Source organism: Lathyrus oleraceus, chromosome 7 (assembly GCF_024323335.1).
Source record: "Lathyrus oleraceus cultivar Zhongwan6 chromosome 7, CAAS_Psat_ZW6_1.0, whole genome shotgun sequence".
NCBI lineage: Eukaryota > Viridiplantae > Streptophyta > Magnoliopsida > Fabales > Fabaceae > Lathyrus > Lathyrus oleraceus.
Window position 1 is genome coordinate 232,948,361 of NC_066585.1, and position 20,491 is coordinate 232,968,851.

General features: G+C 33.7%; 1 pseudogene; it reads left to right on the forward strand.

Moving 5' to 3' along the window:
* The first annotated feature begins 14,265 nt into the window (after positions 1–14,265).
* Positions 14,266–17,144, forward strand: LOC127105343 (beta-glucosidase 40-like; annotated as a pseudogene).
* The last annotated feature ends 3,347 nt before the right edge of the window (positions 17,145–20,491 follow it).

Here is a 20,491-nt window from a genome sequence, read left to right on the forward strand (position 1 = left end):
GTTATCGCGTCAAATTTGTTGTACGAGTTCATCAACATTTTAGTGCCTATTTGCCATTATTACTCTTGGCTCCCTCTCTCTTGGGATCTGTTGTTCAGCCCTAGGGGCTTCGACCCTAGGTAGTTCCACTCATATCCCTTGATTCACCATGTTTGCTTGTGGTGCATTTTGTGATACCAGATTAATGATAAGGTCATCTTCTATGGCTACTCCTTGATTCTCTCTTGTCTATCCCCTCTGAGGATGTCGAGGAGGTTGTGAGACACCAAAGAAATTTGCAATGCGCATCATCTATGCTGCCATTTGTTGGTTCGAGTGGGTAGTATCTTGGATTAATGGGTTGAATATTGTACCCATTGTTTGATCCAGCATTTGGACCATTTCATGGTTACTTTCTTCCATTTGTTGCCTCAACACCGTGTAGAATTATTCGTCATATTAGACATCCGGGTATGAAGACCCACCCCTAAAGGTTGGTTTCGACCCAAATTGTTTATACCAAACCCATATCCTTGTAATGGAGAAGATATATTTTCTAGTGGGTCGGCATATGTCGACGTCGAATTATGTAAACCCGCCATCATAGCAGTTGGCATGCCAAAGGGTTGTTTGCGACCATTCGCTGGCATCGAAAAGTCACTCACATAAGGCCTAAAAATTTGATTTCCCCTTGGAGAGGGGGGGAGGGGGTCACTGGTAGACCCTGTGTTCCTAAAGGATTTGATGGTGGGAATTGTGGCCCAATATAAGACAAAATAGGCCCATTATGGGCCCTCGAACGCACATGCGTCGAATTCACCATGGATGGTACTAGTTCAGCAGCAGACGCTGCAACCGTACTTCCCCCTGGCGTTGACGTAGGGGGTGGTTCTCCATCATTATCTGGAGGATTCTAATTATTTGGTGGATTCACCATTCTCCTCGTGTACCCTCTCCTTGGTCTATCCTCGCTTATTGTGACTACTTTACCACTTCTCAATAACATGCAATGGAGTTATATAAAGAGATATTGGAAAAATGAAGAACGAGTAAAGATTTTTCTTTTAAAAATGAAGCACAAGTCCCTCTGGACGTGCCAATTCGTTTACCGTGAAAATTGGTAAACAACCGTTGATCTTCCAAATTACAGAAACTTTGGTTACTCACATGATTGATCAGATTGATCATAAGACATGTGCTATTGTTCTAAAAATCGTATATAGAAGATGGACACTTCGACACTATCCTTGAAGAAAGAATGTTTACTTAAAGCATTCTTAAGAAGATAAATGATAGAAATGCAAGTAAAGTGTAAAACAATGCTTGATAAATGACTGGTAATAAAGAACAATTATTGAACTGAAAGATGTAAATAAATTTTGATTGATATAAATATAATGGTGTTGTCAAACGTACATTCTCAATTGTACTCTTTTCTTTACACACTAAATACTTTGAGTAAATATGATTAATTGTACAACAATTTGAACACACTAATCCTAACATTAGGACGCCTATTTATACTAAATTGAAATAACCGTCTCCAACGAATCTTCTCCTAGGCACTGATATGTTACACTCGGCATATCTGCGTTTCAGGAAAACATTCCACGCGTCTTTTCCATAAAAAATAGATAAGAATGAAATACGGTTACTCTTCTGTCATTCAAATTCAAATATTTGTCAAAGTAAAATTATGTCGAAGTGATATTCTGAATATGGGATTATTCCTAAGTTTCACATGTCTTTCCTTACAGAAGGCATAGTTTGACACCTCCCCATGTCAATAATACTTTGTGTCTAACCTAGATAACGACAAAGAGCAATCTCTTTCCTTAGTTTATCACTTCCAACCTGATGTCGAAATTCCCACCTAATAGAGGCCACCAAAGGTGTTAAACAACCGTTGGGATATTCTTTAATGCACAACATTTAACAATGGTTGGTATAAACAACCGTTGTGATATATACACTGAGTTTATTATAAATTATGTGGAATGCTTATTTCTCAAATGCTTACTAAACTTATAACCTTTCAATCTGATCTAGAATATTACGATATGACAAATTAAGTTATATTAGAAGAACAAGTTCATGTTCAATACTAGACAAGAGTTCTTCAACAGTTAGAACTTTGTTTAATGATCCTAGTTCTTCAATCGCCTCTTCCTTCACCTCTAGTTCATTTTGAAAAATATTATTTACTTTGCAAATAAAATTATATATGGAGAAAGGGGCAGTTGAAGAACTATAACTATTAAATAAAGTTCTAACAGTTAAAGAACAATATGCAGATAATAGACTGATTTTTTTTTGTTTAGAATTGAACTGTACTTATTTTCTAATATAACTTTATCTATCATATTATAATTTTCTAATGCAATCTAAAAATTTATATATTCGGTAAGGGATTGAAAAAATACTCAAACCACATAAGATATAATAAACTCATATTTTAAACAAACATTAACAATAACATTCATCAACAAAAAATCATAAATGCATTAATGTAACTCAACTCTATCAATGTTCATCACGATCCTCTCTCTGATTGAGTCTCATAAGTCAACTCTATCAATGCTTGTCACGGTCCCTTCTTTGAACCAGGCTCATCACATCTCAACCATTACTCTTTCAAGGCCACTCACCATGAAACCCAACAATGCTAATTATCAATCAATTGATCATAAATCAACATAAACTCAACAACTTCATGCATAATAATGATCAATTCAATAAAATGCATTACATTAAACAAAATCAAATAACCTCATTCAATACCTAACAATACCACTGAATCACCAAACAAAACTTTGTCACAAAAATCGATCCCAAAATGACCAACTATGCATTGTCATCCTCGCTCAGCGCAACCAGGGCTTGCTGACGTGGATTCGTTGAACGCAACTTTTGCTCGCTAAGCACAGACTCCCAAAAAAATAGAACACCCACTCTATCACACTCCTTAAGCAAATACAATAGCTTGCTAAGCGATGTTCATCCTCGCTGAAGCGAGATCGCCCAGACTAAAAACCTAGAATCATAAGCAAGCATCTCGCTGGGCGAGCCCTCATCGTGCTGAGCAAAATTTTGCTAAACGGGGCTTTAACCGTGTTGAGCGCGAGAGCCCAGAACAACAACGTTAAAATATGCGGTTTCCACCATTGAAGCCCCATCAAAGCTCCGATTACGACCTCAATCGATCTAAAACACACGCAATTCAATTATACATGTTAATACAGTATTAAAAACAATCAAATAGGCACATATTAACATATATTACATCGATTTGATAAAAACTCATCATCATCTTCAACACTTTTTAACACAACCAATAAGAACAACAATGTCAGAATTAATCAGATAAACTCACACAAATTTGACATAAAATCAGCACACACAATTAACACGATGACACGTAAATCATGAAAGAGTCTTAACAAAAACTCATCTCAAGCTCCAACCATCAACAATGGTGGAATTAGGAAAAAAAACCAAAGGAGGAGGGTAAGGAACTCTCTCTATCCTCTTTGTCTAAGCATCCATACCTGAACCATTTCTCCCCCTTACCTTAGAATTGCAAAATCTCTAAGCTTTTGGTTATTGTGTCTCCTCCTAACTCTCCCTCTTCCAAACCATTGCTCTAACCCTTGTCAAGTTTCATGTACTGATTCCCGAAACCTATTTTCCTCTCACTTTCTCTATTTAAATAAAAAAAAAATCTAATTAATTATTTCTAATATTATTCATGATGCCCTCACTTCTCGTTAATTACTCCCACACCCTAAAACTCTACTAAAGTTCTAATTTCTATCCCATACTCTATTTTCTCAAAAATAATTAAGTCAATTAAAATTAAATAAAAATATCATTTTATTTCTAAAGGGTGTGTTCTCTCATCTTAGGCCATCTATCCTAAATACATAGAATACAATAATTCACCAACACACCACAAATTTAATTAAAATAACATAAACAATTAAATAATAAAAACATGGTCTTGCAGGAGTGGCAATTTAGAAGAGGAAAATGAAATGGAGAGAGAAAAAGAAATTTGGGAAGAAGGGAGTGAATAAACTAAAAGTGAAAGTGAAAATTTAAGTTGCTGCACTCCAAAAATATATGTGAGGTTTATTTGTTTATTTAATTTTTGTTCAATTTATTTTTTCCTTTTTGAAAAAATTAATTTTATGAATATTTCAAATTCTAATGCATGAGTTATTTTCTAGATAATTTGAAATTTTGCTGAATTTTGTTTATGAAATATAGTGGGATTGAAAAAAACTCAAATGGTTCAATGGTTGAATATTCAGATGCATAGAAATTTAGAAATCCAAGTTTATGATAAACAAGAACCAACTGCATGATGAAAGTTTATTTTTAAATTCTTAATTGAAAATTTATTTTTATGACTATTTATAAATGATAGGATGAATATGAAACTATTGCTCGCTTAAAATTATATTTCACTTGTTTTGTGAAAGTATGTTGATTAAAATCAGAATCATTACAAGACCTAACCGATGAATTGTGTGCAATCTCATATTTTACATATATATTGAGAGTATACATGCATATAAATCTATTGATTTTGCATGAATCTTGCTATTAGTTGATGTGTGTGAAGTCATAAAAATGATCAAAGAAATATTTCTTTATTGAGTGATAACTACTTGGCCAAACAAAACATACCTAGTGAAAAAGTGATCATTTGACAAACCCTTTTTAGCAAAAATGTGAAAGTACTTTGTTTATGAAATATTATAACCCTTAGCTATTGAAAAGAAAAACAATGTTCATTTCCTTGTCTTAAAAATAGAAGAGTATTAATTTTAAGGGTATCATAATATGCAAGTTGGAGAGAGAGGGGAGGGGGTATTTGAAAGAAAGAAGGCAAATATATTTATATTAGTGATAATAAATAAATAAATAAATAAATATACTTTGACAAAACAATGAAAATCAAAAGAAAAAAAAAGAAGGAAAAGAAAGAAACAAAATTTTAAAGAAAAAATACAAAAATAAAATCACCAAAAGAAGTTGTAAGTGGGGAAATAAAGAGACTAATTGATGCATGATGGATATAAATGAATATATTCTCTCTTATCTTTAAGGCACCTTTTAAATTCAGATAAAAATTAATATTTTTGTAGTCTAATTACCTTACAACCCGAATAAAGACTTTAGTAATCCATGACTAATTGCATTTTTGGGATATTGCTTAGCTGGAATACAAAAATTAATTTATAGTGTAAGCATTGTCTAAAAACGAGGTAAACACCGCCTAATTGAGTGATATTCAGTGAGATTATGATTCTGATGAAAATTGACTGTTGATCCGAACTTGTATTGAAATCATACTTTGTGTTGTAGCCTAAAAGTTTGAGGGTTGCTCGATGAAGCCACATCAATGTTTCTATGAAAAGGGAAAACATTGATAAAACCCTTAAATTACAAAAAAATTGGTATTCACAATCAAATTTAGGTTTAGAAGTCGATTATACGTAGGAAAGACATTAGCACCCTATGATATTTGTTTAAGAAAACAGTTACCTCTAATTATTTTTAAAAAAAAAATTATTAACCTTTTTATATTTGATTTCTCTTAATCATTAAGTACAAAGTATGACTTATTTACAAGAAAAATGAGGAAATGGGTTTTTATAATTATTGTCCTTAACAATATTTGATTCTTCTCCTACGTATCTCCCGATGCATAAAAGCGAAAAAAACGTTGTTTGATTGATTGTGATTGTTTTTAAGTGGAAAATTAGTGTTATAACAAACCAGTTATACAACTTGTGTCCAAACACTCTAGGATAAAAGGGTTATACATCCAATTAATCAGTTTTTCATCCAATTTTCATTTATTAAAAACATATTCAACATGAATCGAATCATAATCTCTTAAAGGAAGACAAGCCTTAAAGTAAGCAAGTTATACGACTTGTGTCTGAACGCTCAGGAATAAAATGATATACATCCAATTAATCCTTTTTAATCCGATAAAATATTTACTCAAAACGATTAAATTATTCATTAAATATTTTTTTTAAGAAAGACAAACGTTTGAACAACTAAGCTATATGACTTGTGTCAGAACACTCAAGAATAAAAGGGATATACATCCAGTTAATCGTTTTTTAATCTGATTCAATTGTAAAAAAATAAGATTAAGAAACTGGTCTACATCCCTTGATAAAAGCTCTTTTGATAAAAGACCCAAATTATGTTACAATTGATGGGTTGGGTATGTCTACATTTATCTTAACAATATTCCCAACACATACTCCTTTTAATTCAATTGCATACCTCGAAATCAATTATTATTGTCCATCTGCATCTCCTTCAACTATTCCCTTTGCTATCTCTTTGGCCTTCCATGCCCTACTTGGTGTAATCCCATTTGAGTAGTTCTTCCTATCATGTCTTGAATTATGTTAGCAAACCAAACCTTTTCACTTGTCTATATCTTATTTACCGTATCCTTTGCAACCCACGACTTTGCAATTATATTATTCAAAATCCTAGCACAAGTATGGGTGTCCACCTATATTTTTATTTGAAAAGTCATACGACCTCCTATTTTTTAGCATAAAACCAAAAATCCACATTTACCCTTGCATTCTACTCTAACTCTGTTACTTTCATTCTTAACAAATATATTTTTCCTTCCATTTAAAACTGACCACTCTATCATAGCACCCTTGAAATCAATTAAGTAGTTAAATTTCATACCTAACTTAAACTCGTAGTCCTTACCTAACTGCTCATTCATAAACTTTTCACACTTCGACCATTTTTCATCTTCAAAGGCATATCGGTCTAGGGTAGCAAACAAACATGCTCCCGTGTAAAAAGCCCGAAAAAAACAAGACGGGCATAATTGAGGGTGCAAGCCCAAAATCTTGATCAGCCCCGTGTAACACCCTAATCTAACACATTCTCCTCTCACCCCTCAATTCTCCTCACACCCTTAACCTTACTATTTTCTATTTTATTTTAATTCTATATTTTCTATCATTATATTAATTAAATTAAATTATTATTTTAATTCAATTATTTTCTCAACTCTCACCACATCCTCAACTCTTACTCAATTGACCCATCACTCCCTAATTTTAAATAAAATTCTATTTTCTCCCAATGATGAAATATCTCTAATTTTCTTAATATTTTTAATATTCGATTAAATTAAATAATTAAACTAAAATTCTTCAAAACTCTATTAAAAATAAAATATTAAAGTTATGGTGTTACACCCCGCACTAAAAGTGAGGGCGAGACAGACCAACAAACTGTTCATTTTAAGCATAAAAATACAAAACTTATATTAATATCAATGTCCACAAAAACCCATAAATAAATGGGATGGAACAAGACATACACATCAAAAAATATGGACTTAGATCCTTGGTCTACTCGGTACTAAAGTGCGGGCAAAACAGACATATCTAACCGATCGGATCCGTTTTACCACCCTTAGTAGACGTCCAAATATCTTATTTATAACATTTAAAATAATCAAAGTACATTATTTCAATAGAAATTAAAATTTTCTCTATAATATAAAATGTATAAATAAAAAAGTTAAATTGTTCAATTGACAATAAAACATTATAAAAGTAGTTTTAAAAATTAAAAATTATGTTAAATTAGAATAACAAATGGCATAGATATACTACTAGTCCTTATTATAAGTAAAAAAGAAGAAGATAACTTTCACAATTATTAAAAATGCTACTCAAATATATTTAATTTTTTTGATTTTATGTAAAAAGATATAGAGATTAAAGATAATGCACTGTTAATATAAAAAGTATTACACTGACATTCAATCAAAATATTTTATGTTACAAAATCATAACAATATGTTAAAAACAAAAGTGTGATGTGACGGAATATACGGGTCTCATTGGTTGACAATATAAAAATATTGACAATGCATATTCTTTTTTTTTAAGATATAACATAATTATTAAAATATTTTTAATTAAATTATTATTCTATAATAATATTAAATAATTAATATAAGAATAAGTATGAAAGAACAATATTAAATGTGCATAAATGTGTTGATATTTTATAAAAAAATTAAATAATTTTTGTTTAAAAATAAGATCGAAAGGATTATTATATTAGTATATAAAAATACTAAATTTCATAGAGAAAAAATGAATTATTACTTGCCTGCCCTAACCCTGTGGTAGGTCATGATTTAAAGAAACCGAATTAAACTTTTAGTGTAATGGCAATGGGTTTGTGGAAGCACACAATCACAAAATGAAATTCCATGTGGTTAATATTTAATGCATTAACACATTTAGTATATATCCATAATGGTTGAATTGATAATAGGATAATTCAAATTTCAAATGCATTTATTAATTTAATTTATTTTATGTGTATAATAGCAGTTACTGGTTTAGCACTAACGATGATGCGAAGGAGCACGATTTCATTAATCAAAGTATTAAACAGCTACCAAATAGAGGCAACAGTTAGGTAAACTCAATTTCTAATTGGAAATTTCTATATATCTCGTGTTGCATAATAAGTACCATTTTTATATTTATTATATTTATTATTATATCTAAATCATAAAACCGTACCTATGGTATGTATAGCACGTCCAACTCTTACTATACATCATGTTGTTAATTTGGAAAAAATAAAAAAATCTATCTTCTTAAACTTAATATCTTTTTCTTCGCATGTCTAATAAAATAGACAATCCGCAAAGGCGCTATTTAGTGTTAAATTGGAACCAACTTCTAAAACAAAATACTTCATTAATCTTTAATCATTGACGTTTAAATAATAGAAAACAAACAAACAACGTAGACAACCAAATTTTATTCTATTAAGTGGACTACATTGATCAATTTTTGTCATAATATTCTGTGAAATATTCGATCAAACTCTAATATGATTGAAAAATAGTTTTTTGGTTCGACAATTCGACATGACTTTAACATGTTGTCGAAGTCTGTTCACATGTTGTAGTCGAAGTATATTAGGATTATTAACATGTCGAATTGAGTCAATTTATTATGCTCAATTGTTTAAGTTAATATGTTCTCTAAATTCATTTGTGTAATGAGTTTGTATGTAAAAGTTCATTAATTTAGTATGTTAGTTTTCTTATAAATAACATACTAGTCTCTCATCATTGCATAATGCAAATCATAATTAGAATGAGATAGATTATTTGCTATTCTGTAGCACTTGTAATCTTGTTTCAGAGAGAAAGTAAAGAATGACAGTTTATAACCAATTCATTGTATTTTTATTGTTTTCTTCTTTTCTATCCTTGTGAATTTCTTATCGATCAAGAAACCAATTATACTTTATAATTCCGACATCATTTTCACAACATGTTCTATTCATGACAACGACCTAACATTCATATTTTTTTGCAACTAATTCATGTCAAAAAAAATTGATAAAATTTTACGATGGTTGTCGATTGTCTAACACAACCTTATTTTGTTATTTGTATTGAGAATGTGTCAAGTGTGAGTAGTGTGGATAATAGTCCCACATTGGTTGATAATGTGGAGACTTGAGCATTTATAAGTGAGAGAACCCACTCACCTATCACCTTAAGGTTTTAGGTGAATATGTGGTGTGTCTCTCACAAGTGTTGCTCTAGAAAGGAAGTCCCACTATGTTCAATGCTCCCTAGTGAAAAATCTCCCCCAACAAATGGTATCACGAGCCTTTGGTTTCAGAAAGGGACCAGGTTACTTGTATCGAAAGTCAAAAAAAACGGCGCCAGGAGGGTGAATAAGAAACGTTCCGTTGAAGAGTGTCAACGGCGCCTAGAGGGTGAATAAGAAACGTTCCGTGCGGCTTTCACTTGAGGGGGAGCATTGTGGACTCGCACTTGAGGGGGAGTATTGAGAATGTGTCAAGTGTGAGTAGTGTGGATAATAGTCCCACATTGGTTGATAATGTGGAGACTTGAGCATTTATAAGTGAGAGAACCCACTCACCTATCACCTTAAGGTTTTAGGTGAATATGTGGTGTGTCTCTCACAAGTGTTGCTCTAGAAAGGAAGTCCCACTATGTTCAATGCTCCCTAGTGAAAAATCTCCCCCAACAATTTGGACTTATGATCGACTATAAATAACAAAGCTAACATATGCAGGATTTAAACAAGACAACAAATGCAAAACAAATTTTTTAAAAACAACATATGCCCAAATTCAACATGGGGTTGATGTCTCCACTTTCAAGAATGTATGGGATATGGCGTGACACTACTTGAAATTAACAAAACATATAAAAAAAGCTAATAAATAATCATTTGGGTATATTATGAGTATAATTTAAGCCAATAGCATGTTGTTTTTCTTGGTTAGATTTCTTTTCTTTTCACTCTCTTTCTACCTCATTCAACAACTCTTATTCCTCCATCAGGAGGAGGCACGACGCCAACGGCCTCCTGAGGAGAAGTTATTTTAGTAGCAAACTTAACATTCATTTATTAAATTTTCTTTCTCTATCCTATGTCAGGGATGTTCTCTTACTCTTTGGCTAAGGATGACACATATTCTTTGTTGTCAACCAATCCTTCTAGAATGTGACTTTGAAAGATTTGGGGCCTATTCATAACACCTCCCTTATGCATGAAGTATATCCCTCATGTGTCATACATGTTGTTTCTTAGAAAACCTCCAAAATATCATTTGGTCATTCTGCATTTTAAACATAATTTCCAATAGCACTTTTCCAGATTCCATAGAGGCAGAAGGTTTTAATGTCTTCTCTCATGCCTTTAGGCGACCTTTCTTCTCACTCCCTTTCAAAAACTTCAACACAATTTTTTTATCAAACCCAATAGTAGGTTTGATGATTTCATCATTTTTGTTGGATGCCATTTTCAGAGTGTTATGATGAGATGAGGGAAATACATTATTCCTTAATTTCTATGAGCACAAACTAGAATATCTTCACATATAATTTTTCTAATATTGATTGGCGGGAAAGTGGTGACACAATGAAGTATAATTAATATCGTGGAGTGCTTTAGAATCTAATACCATATTTTTGGTACATGTTTCAGATTCATCCTAAGCACCATTCTTTCTTCTGAAGTGTTTGATCTTAGCCAGTTTGTTTTTTCTATGCATGGAGGCTCAATGATTGTTGTGACATCATTTTCATATGCTTCATCAGGAAATGCTTGGTAATTATCTTTGGTATCATGGATGCCAAAATGCATGTTGATGGTTCCTTCGAAGAATTGTACAACCTTACCTCTAACCATCACCTCCATCTTTCTTTGAGTGAGGGTTGTTAAGTTTGAGTATAATTTTTATACAGTTTGTCCGTTAAAGGTATATGGTTACCTACAAACTTTTACCTGTTATGAGGAGAAGGTTTCAGTGGTTAATTACTAATTGAAACGTCTCAATGAGTTACTATTGATAAAAACCTCAACACCAGTAGCATTTAAGTAGGGGTGGCAAACGGGCATGCCCGCCCCGTTTAGGCCCGCCCCGCAAAAGCCCGCAAAAAAACGGGGCGGGGCGGGGCGGTCATAGTTGAGGATGTGAGCCTAAAACTTAGGCCCGCCCCGCAAAAAAGTGAGGGCGGGGCGGGGAAAGCCCGCGGGCACTACACTATTTAAGCCTAAAAATGCAAAAATTTATGTAAATACACGTGTCCGCAAAAGCCCGGAAAAAAAATGGGGCGGGGCGGGGCGGACACATTTGAGGGTGAGGGCATAAATCCTTGGCCCGCCCCGCACAAAAGTGCGGGAAAAACGGGCATGCCCCGCGGGCCGAGCCCGTTTTGCCACCCCTACATTTAAGTCATACATGTTCTCTTAGGAATTCTTACGGGTACAAATTTTGAATCTAGCCATGCTTAGAGAGATTTTTGGATTCTTAAGGGGTTTTGAAAATAGAATGTTAAAATTTGATTTGGGGTGGTGCGTGCTTGTGGTGGTGGTCGTGGTGGTGTGGTTTGGAGTTCTTGAATTTTTTTTATCCAATATGCCCCAGTCTGAAAATAATTTCCCAATCTATCCCTTTTTCCTTGTGTACTCGTCACTTCCCAAATTGCGTAGTAAGGGCTCGTCACTTTAAATGACGAGGGCATGAAGAAGGGTTTTTTTATTTTAATTTTTAATATTTTAAATACTTTATTAAATACTAATAATAATTAATATAATTGATTTTTAACTATTAATTCTATTTAAGTTAGGAAGTTACTGGTATTTATAGGAGATATGAATGTGTATTTGATTTGGTGTGAAAATAATAATGTATCCAAATCACATGCTGATTTTAACTTAAATAGAATTAATAATTAAAAATCAATTATATTAATTATTATTAGTATTTAATAAAGTATTTAAAATATTAAAAATTAAAAAAAAACCTTCTTCATGCCCTCGTCATTTGAAGTGACGAGCCCTTACTACGCAATTTTGCCTATAAATTATAACATACAAGTACTAAATTATATGTTCGCAGAGATATTCATTTATAAATGCTCAAGTCTTCTCTCAAGTGAAATCAAGGGCTCATGATACCATATGTTGGGGGAGATATTTCACTAGGGATCATTGAACATAGTGAGACTTCCTTTTCTAGAGCAACACACCACATATTCACCCAAAATCTTAAGGTGATAGGTGAGTGAATTCTCTCACTTATAAATGCTCAAGTCTCCACATTATCGACCAATGTGGGACTATTATCCACATTATTCACACTTGACACATTCTCAACACTATAAACAAACCTTAAATTGTTGGATTGCCTCTTAGTAACACTTATATTGTACGACTTAACACACAAATTAATACTCATAAATATTCATTGTTATCCTCATCTAAGATAAAGAATCACTAAGTTAGATTAAAATCTTTTAGCCTAACTTAATACACAAATTAAGACTCATCAAGATCCATGATTATCTTCATCCTAGATAAAGGACCACTAAGGTACTCTTTGGTCATCAACTTTAAACTCATGCTCTTTTTTTCTCATTAAGGAGGTTCACTGCCTCATAAAGATAAGCCTTTATAAGTCTAAATGTGTATGACCACCCTGACTCAATTTTCTTGGAAAATGTTTAAGCCTTGAGTTAAAGAGGTGGACATCTTGTCCATCCACTAACTCTTTTGCCACACATCAAAAGGTCATGATGTGGTCAAATATTGTTGTATTTCACAACAAGTGTCGTTCATCATGGGGTAAAGGAGTTAATTTTATAAGTAAGGATTACGGGTTCTAAATGAAATATTCAGAAGTTTTTTTAGACATAACGATTTCAAGTTTGGATGTGGAAAATGAATATGTATGAATTCCTAATTCAATGAAAATGTGCAGAAGCATTGAAGTGTAAGATATTAATACTTGCAAGCCTAAATTGCAAAGAAGACATGGATAATGGATAAGACAGTAAGTGTCATCATCTTATGCCTTGGGGATAAAGTGCTCAGAACCCAAGTCTCCACCACTAGGTCATTACAAAGATTAATGTGCATAAAAATTCCAAAGAAGAAAAATAAAATAACAGTCTATCAATTTCATTTTTGGATAAACTAATGTATAGTGTGCAAACTATGTAGATTACTATACATTGATGAGTGAAACGTATGTTTATGAGCAAATGAATTTCCAAATACTATAAGATTTTTTTATTTAAAAATTGAGTATTCTCTTCTTCGCGTAATTACATAGATTTCGAGCCTAATAAAATTACAATGGGTGACAAAATTCTTTTTCAAGAAAATTTAACACTGCTACGTATTGATGACTGAATTCAAACACAGAATCTCTATTTAAATTAAAAGAGATCTCTAATTATCTTATACAAATATTCTCGGATAAAATATTATAAGATTTGTTTTATCGCTATATTAAATTTATAATAATAGGATAGGCATAGGATAATGAAATATAGTGCGAAAGCAATAGTCGTGAATTCATGCGAATGATGGGCAGTGTATTGTTCATTAGATTTTATAATTGGTGAACAATTTAATAATAATAATAATAATAGGAATCCCCTTATTTTTTGGCCAGCAACTATTTTAATTGGTTAGATGGCATGAAAAAGACTTTGGAAAATAACATTGCTATTTATAATATTCACCTTCACCTATGCGTTGTCATTCCATTCCATTATTAGACTATTTTGTTCTGCCATTTCGTCTCCTATATATATATATATATATATATATATATATATATATATATATATATATATACTGTGCTCATATTTTCCAATTTCACTCACTCACTATCCTCCTAATTAAATTTGATGGCTTTTACAAGCATTGTTGTTCCAGTATTAATATTATTAGAGATTCATATATGTTTATCGGTGGAGATTAACAGGGCAGATTTTCCAAATGGATTTCTGTTTGGCACTGCCTCTTCAGCTTTTCAGGTTACTTTCACTTCACAATTTCTCATTAACTAGTAATTAACTGCTAATTAATAAATGTCCTATCTTCATAATTGAACTTTCATTTTCAAACTTATTAATAAAATTAGGGTAATGTTAACTTGTGCCCCTAGGGAACAAGTTAAGAACCAAATGAAGAAATGTTATCTTGGAAATTATATATTGACTTTAATAAAAATATAAAATTAATTTTTGAATTGTTTTTTCCAATACAAACTTACTTTTTATAAGTGGTTTTCTTAACTTGTGCCCTAGTTAGCATTACCCATAAAATTATACTATTAACATGTATTTTCGACCATATTTTAGTTCATTTATTTTAACTTGTGTTGTGTGTACTGTTTAGTATGAAGGAGCAGTGAAAGAAGATGGAAGGGCTCCATCTGTATGGGATACATTTTCTCATACTTCTGGTAACATTTATTGCATGCCTCATTTTACTCATTAATCAATATGTATACTAATTATAAGTCTAGTGTTGATTGACGCCGGACTTGGTATGGAGGATCACGGTTTCATCCTCCGCAACGGTTATCCGGAGGGAGTCGGAACCACTTTACGTTTGAACTGGACCTCTGAACCGGATTAGTCAGTCCAATGGACCTGATACCGACCGTGAAAACAAAGAGAAAAATATGTGCAATAATTATTATTTCTATGGTTACTGATCACCACCTCACATTTGTTACAGGCAAGGTAATAGATTTCAGCAATGCTGATGTTGCAGTGGATCACTACCATCGATTCGAAGTAAGTCACACTTAATCACACTTCAGTAGTATACAGTCTTGTTAGTTCAATTACTCTGCATCTTAGCTCTTATTTCGATAAACAGGAAGACATACAACTCATGAAGGACTTGGGAATGGATGCCTATAGACTTTCTATTTCTTGGTCATTTTTTCCAGTAAGCAACTTTCATTCTTTCGATGTTTTTTTTTATTGGTTCTAGCTACTTGGAAAGGTTATCTGAAACCATAAACATTTCATGTGTTAGATGGTTCTGGCGCGATCAATCAGGCAGGAATGGATCATTATAATAAACTCATCAATGCGTTACTGGCAAAAGGTAGCTCAAATCTGTGTATAGTTAGTTATGCATGCTTCTGTTTGCTTGATCGATTGCATTTGTAGGAATCGAACCTTACGTGACCCTCTATCACTGGGACCTACCTCAAGCCTTGGAAGACAAGTATAAGGGCTGGCTCAGCACTGAGATCATGTATAGAATGTTTAAAATTACTTTAAACACGATTTAAAAGTATTGGTATGATTCTGGATATGAAATTGAAAACAAACTTGTATGATTGATGTGCATGACAGAAAGGACTTTGCGACTTTTGCTGAACGTGTTTTCAGAAATTCGGGGACAGGGTGAAGCACTGGATTACATTTAATGAGCCACATACATTTTCTATACAAGGATATGATGTCGGTTTACAAGCGCCTGGACGATGCTCTATTCTCCTTCATCTGTTTTGTAGGGCAGGGAACTCTGCTACCGAACCTTACATTGTTGCTCACAATGTCCTAATTTCTCATGCATCAGTAGCAGATATTTACAGGAAAAAGTATAAGGTAAAGTTTCAGAGAGAGAGATGATTTTTCCACAGAAAATAAGCTGCCACTAATAACTCAGCTTTTCCACAGAATATACAGGGTGGATCACTTGGGATAGCTTTTGATGTCATTTGGTTCGAGCCTGCCACAAACACTCAAGAAGACATTGAAGCGGCACAGAGAGCTCAAGATTTTCAGCTAGGCTGGTAAGTTATCATTCACATAGTACATTCATAGATTGAAATTCGCATATCCACTATTGAAAATCAATCATTGAAGTTAAGGCTTAAGAAAGAAATAATAACTGAATCTGATTGTTAAATGTGTTAATGATAGGTTTGTTGATCCTTTGATGTTTGGAGATTATCCAAGTTCAATGAGAAGTAGAGTAGGAAACAGGCTGCCAAAATTTTCTCCATCTGAGTCTACTCTTGTTAAGGGTTCATTAGATTTTGTTGGAATCAACCATTACACCACATTTTATGCAAGAAAAGATTCGGCAAAAATATGGGAGCCCTCCTACCTTTATCACCGAAAATGGTAATCTTCAAACTCAATGATATCTCGAATTTCCATCTGCAATAACTACATAGTTGATTCTAGGTGTTTAAGATAAAGTATAAATATTATTTAGTATGGTTTCACAGGGATGGATGATCCCAATAGTATACTTATCTCCATGGAGGAAGCTTTGAAGGATGAGAAACGGATTAGATACTACAGCGGCTATTTATCGTATCTACAAAAAGCTATTAAGTATGTGATAAGTTAATTATTTCCATGATCAATTTTTTAAGTTAACAAGTTAATTAATGCAGTATTGATTTGGCTAATTGCAGAGATGATGGTTGCAATGTGAAGGGATATTTTGCCTGGTCCTGGATAATTGCGAGTGGGCAGCTGGATACACTTCAAGATTTGGTCTCTATTTTGTTGATTACCATCTTGAAGAGATATCCAAAACAATCTGTTCAATGGTTCAAGAACTTTTTGAAACCAGCTAAGTAGTTATAAGAATATTAAGTTGTATCTCAAATAACGGTCTTTGCATTTCATTTGGGAGAGTTGGTGTTGGTGAAATTGGTGGATCTTCTGGTGTTTGTGTGGGTCGGAAAGAGGTGTTGAGTGGGTGGCTCAGTGGTAGTACCGGGATGTTCGGTGTGGATGTGATTTTGGGTGTGTGTTAGAGCCACGACGGATATTTTGCTTCTGTTAATGATATGAAATATAGAACTCATTAAAATTGAACAAGACTTGTAATTGAACAATACTTGTATGAATAAAGATATTTAAAGAAGAATCACTTTATTACACTATATATTTCTATTGTTATTGGTCTACAAAATGTATGAAGAATTTATAGTGACATACAAGCTAAATAATTTATGGATTTAAATTAACCACAAATATAAGCCTCTCACTTATATCCTTCCTATTACTCCTCCACAATTTACCGGAATAAATTACATTCCATATTTAGTATTACCAAATATTATTCCCACAATAATCCACCTCGTTCATAATTTGAAACATTCAAATTTTGGACGAATATGGAATAATGTTTAACAAGTTCAAGCAATGTTGAAACTTGTTACCTGACACAACCTTGGTTAACATGTCAGTTGGGTTATCATAAGTATGTACCTTCGTAAGAGAAATATGACCTTCCTCTATGACATCCCGTACAATATGATACCTTACACCGATATGTTTGGTCTGAGCATGATGAACCTGGTTCTTAGCCAAATGAATCTCACTTTGACTATCACAACTCAGTTTCACACGTTCTTGTTTCATACCCAAGTCATCTAGAAGACCCTTCAGCCATAATGTTTCCTTCACTCTTTCTGATACTGCCATGTACTCAACTTCTGTAGTAGAGAGTGTCACTGTATGCTGTAACATCGATCTCCAACTAACTGGAGCACCGTGTATTTGAAACACATAACCAGTAGTAGATCGTCGTCTATCTAGATCGCCAGCATAATCTGAATCAACAAACCCACTTATTTGACATGTATCTCCACCAAAACGCAAACTAGTGTTAATGGTACCTTTCAAGTACCTCAAAATCCACTTCACCGCTTCCCAATGTGCCTTTCCCGAATTCGCCATGAACCTACTAACAACACTTACCACTTGTGAAGTATCTGGGCGTGTACACACCATAACCTACATCAGACTGCCAACTGCACTAGCATAAGGTATATTTTCCATGTATGCCTTATCTTCTGCTGTAGTGGGAGATTGATTACCAGAAAACCTAAAATGTGGAGCTAATGGAGTAACCACTAACTTAGCACTTTTCATTCCAAACCTTTCAACAACCCACTTACAACCGATATCAGGCTTTCCTATAGGCAATGGGACCACCTCCCATGTCTTGTTCTTGTAAAGCGACTGCATCCTTCCTCCATAGCAACCAACCAACTCTCTATATCTTTGTCTTTGATAGCTTACTTGAAGGTGACCGGCTCATCATCTTCAACCGAGAGTGCATATTCCACCAAGTTAACCTGCCCATAATGCCTCAGAGGTTTGTCTGACCCAAACTTTTGAACTAGTTTATAATTTCTCTTTGGCCTAGTGACATCCAAAGATTCTTGCTGTTGTTGTTGTAACACATGTGTATTTTCCTGTTGAACCTCCTCATGATCATGTTCATCCTCATCTTCATCTTCATTGGTGATAGGATTCTCCACCTGACCATTATTAGAATATGATTGGTCTTCAAATTCTATCTCAATTACTTGCTTATTTGATATCGTCACATCACCATCATTAGGGTTAATAACTTTTGACAAAGCTGCCAAAGATTTTTCATCAAATGTAACATCCACGTTGATCATAAACTTAGAATCTTCTACACTCCAAAGACGATAGCTTTCTTGGCTCTATTATCAAGTTTGTTATCCTTAACGTGATAATAGGTTGTGCATCCGAAAATTTCCAGTCTTTCATAATCAACATGTTCACCTGACCATACCCTATAGGGCGTGTCTCCACCTAAACTGGAACGTGGGGATCTGTTTACTACATAACAAGTTGTAGCAACTAATTCTGCCCACCATTCTCGACCTAACCCAGAATTAGAGCGCATACACCTTGCTTTCTCTAGAAGTGTACGGTTCAGTATTTATGCGACTCCATTCTGTTATGGTGTGTCTCTGACCGTCCAGTGTCTAACAATGCCTTCTTGATTATAAAAACTCTTGAATACTCCATCCGTATACTCTGTACCATTATCCGATCACAGAGTTTTCAACTTTCTACCCGTTCTGTTCTCATCCATTGCTTTCCAACACTTGAAAATATCAAATACCTCATTCTTATGCTTAAGAAAATAAATCCAAGCATACCTCGAATGATCATCAACATATGTAACAAAGTACCTGGAACCACCCTTAGAAGTAACTTTAGTCGGACCCCAAACATCAGTATGCACATAGTCTAACAATCCTCTACTTTTGTGCTTGTTTGTAGAGAACTTCAAGCGATGTGCTTTTCCATACACATAATGTTCACAAAATTCCATACATGGTTTATTCATATTATTCAACAAACCTTTCCCACTAAGCAGTGATAAACCCTTCTCTGACATATGCCCAAGGCGCATGTGCCATATCCTCGTGCATTCTGTTTGATCTTTACTTCCACTGATTCCAATTGCCAAATCCCCTATGATAGTTTCACATATAAGAGGATAAAGATTCCTATGACGAACTCCCTTCACACAACCAACGAACCACGAACAACCTTTAAGACTCCATTTTCCAATATTATTTTGCAACCATTTTCCTCTAATACACCAAGAGAAATAGGTTTTTCCGCAAATTAGGGACATGTCTCACGTTCCTCAAAGTCCTTACCGATCCATCCTGCATCTTGATTTGTATTGTACGATACCCCATAATTTTGCAAGCATGGTTGTTTCCCATTAAAACAGTTCCACCATCTATACTTTGGTAGGTAGTAAACCACTTCCTATTTGGGTACATATGGTGTGAGGCTCTTGAATCAAGCATCCACTTACCGGAATGTCATGGTCTTTCTCTGAGACAGAGAAACAATTTTCCTCATAATTTGAGACATAACTCGCCTCTGACAAATCTTGTTGCTTACCTTTGGAGTTGTTGTTGCCGTTGGTCTGCTTCTTAAATAATACCCTCTTATTTGGGCAATTTGCTTTAAAGTGTCCATGCTCACCGCATTTAAAGCACATTCTTTCTCCAGGAGCATTAGATTTTAATTTATACTTACTTATCCCACCTTGTCTTATTTCATTTTTCCTCCCTCTAGTAGCAAACAATCCTTAAGCTTGTTCTCTATGTTCTCTTCCACAACTCGACATCCCACTTGTAGCTACCTTTCAAAGATCATCTGCTAAAAGTGATGTTCTTGTCTCATCCATTGTTAGAGTATCACCTACAAGCATCAATGTTTGGACTAAATTTTCATAGGACTCTGGTAATGAAAGTAGTAACATGAGTGCCTGGTCTTCTTCATCAAGCTTTACAT